Below are 2500 nucleotides of genomic sequence, written 5' to 3'. Positions count from 1 at the left end.
TCCCCCGCCACATAGGAACGAATGCCGGGCGTTCGAGTTGCCCAGGCAGGGGGTTATCCTCCACTAGCAAACCTCCATGAGCAGCGGAGCCCGTCAGCGGCGCCAAAAAGAACCACACGAGGGCGACCTGGGGTTGAAATCCCCCGCCACATAGGAACGAATGCCGGGCGTTCGAGTTGCCCAGGCAGGGGGTTATCCTCCACTAGCAAACCTCCATGAGCAGCGGAGCCCGTCAGCGGCGCCAAAAAGAACCACACGAGGGCGACCTGGGGTTGAAATCCCCCGCCACATAGGAACGAATGCCGGGCGTTCGAGTTGCCCAGGCAGGGGGTTATCCTCCACTAGCAAACCTCCATGAGCAGCGGAGCCCGTCAGCTGCGCCAAAAAGAACCGCACGAGGGCGGCCTGGGGTTGAAATCCCCCGCCACATAGGAACGAATGCCGGGCGTTCGAGTTGCCCAGGCAGGGGGTTATCCTCCACTAGCAAACCTCCATGAGCAGCGGAGCCCGTCAGCTGCGCCAAAAAGAACCACACGAGGGCGACCTGGGGTTGAAATCCCCCGCCACATAGGAACGAATGCCGGGCAACCAGGGGTCGAAATCCCCCATTGAAATGAATGGCGGGCAACCAGGGGTCGAAGTCCCCCATTGAAATGAATGGCGGGCAACCAGGGGTCGAAGTCCCCCATTGAAATGAATGGCGGGCTACCAGGGGTCGAAATTTCCCATTGAAATGAATGGCGGGCGACCAGGGGTCGAAATCCCCCATTGAAATGAATGGCGGGCAACCAGGGGTCGAAGTCCCCCATTGAAATGAATGGCGGGCAACCAGGGGTCGAAGTCCCCCATTGAAATGAATGGCGGGCTACCAGGGGTCGAAATCCCCCATTGAAATGAATGGCGGGCGACCAGGGGTCGAAATCCCCCATTGAAATGAATGGCGGGCAACCAGGGGTCGAAGTCCCCCATTGAAATGAATGGCGGGCTACCAGGGGTCGAAATCCCCCATTGAAATGAATGGCGGGCGACCAGGGGTCGAAATCCCCCATTGAAATGAATGGCGGGCTACCAGGGGTCCAAGTCCCCCATTGAAATGAATGGCGGGCTACCAGGGGTCGAAATCCCCCATTGAAATGAATGGCGGGCGACCAGGGGTCGAAATCCCCCATTGAAATGAATGGCGGGCAACCAGGGGTCGAAGTCCCCCATTGAAATGAATGGCGGGCTACCAGGGGTCGAAATCCCCCATTGAAATGAATGGCGGGCGACCAGGGGTCGAAATCCCCCATTGAAATGAATGGCGGGCTACCAGGGGTCCAAGTCCCCCATTGAAATGAATGGCGGGCTACCAGGGGTCGTAGTCCCCCATTGAAATGAATGGCGGGCTACCAGGGGTCGAAATCCCCCATTGAAATGAATGGCGGGCGACCAGGGGTCGAAATCCCCCATTGAAATGAATGGCGGGCAACCAGGGGTCGAAAGTCCCCATTGAAATGAATGGCGGGCGACCAGGGGTCGAAATTCCCCATTGAAATGAATGGCGGGCAACCAGGGGTCGAAATTCCCCATTGAAATGAATGGGCCCATTCATTTTCAATGGCCGGGCTACCAGGGGCGCAGTACCACCTGTCGTCATTAGGGGCGCTGTAGATAGGGGACCGAGTCCCCCCATTCGAGAGGTTTGCACCCAAACCTCAAAATGGTTGGTGTACAATTATAGGAGAGACCTTTTTAAGACGTGGGAGCTCCAGGGCAAATCAAGGGAGGCTCGACCAACCCATATCCGCTTTAGATGCACTTTAGGTCGGACTCCCTTGCCAGATGGTCCCCTCCTCAGCCTGGTTCTCGAATTTTTTCTAAGTCAGCCCAACTTGGAAATATTTTCAGAGTGCCACTTTCAAGGGAGTTTCGCCCAACCCCTATCCGCCTAAGAGGCACTTCAGGTCGGCCTGACTGGCCACATTTTCCCCCTCCTCATCCTGGTTCTCGAATTTTTTCTAAGTCAGCCAAACTTGGAAATTTTTTCAGAGTGCCACTTTCAAGGGAGTTTCGCCCAACCCCTATCCGCCTAAGAGGCACTTCGGGTCGGCCTGACTGGCCACATTTTCCCCCTCCTCATCCTGGTTCTCGAATTTTTTCTAAGTCAGCCAAACTTGGAAATTTTTTCAGAGTGCCACTTTCAAGGGAGTTTCGCCCAACCCCTATCCGCCTAAGAGGCACTTCGGGTCGGCCTGACTGGCCACATTTTCCCCCTCCTCATCCTGGTTCTCGAATTTTTTCTAAGTCAGCCAAACTTGGAAATTTTTTCAGAGTGCCACTTTCAAGGGAGTTTCGCCCAACCCCTATCCGCCTAAGAGGCACTTCGGGTCGGCCTGACTGGCCACATTTTCCCCCTCCTCATCCTGGTTCTCGAATTTTTTCTAAGTCAGCCAAACTTGGAAATTTTTTCAGAGTGCCACTTTCAAGGGAGTTTCGCCCAACCCTTATCCGCCTAAGAGGC

This window comes from Leptonotus elevatus, unplaced genomic scaffold (genome assembly GCF_054856555.1).
Source record: "Leptonotus elevatus isolate MCC_2025b unplaced genomic scaffold, RoL_Lele_1.0 HiC_scaffold_132, whole genome shotgun sequence".
NCBI lineage: Eukaryota > Metazoa > Chordata > Actinopteri > Syngnathiformes > Syngnathidae > Leptonotus > Leptonotus elevatus.
Note: the sequence above shows the minus strand (reverse complement) of the source record.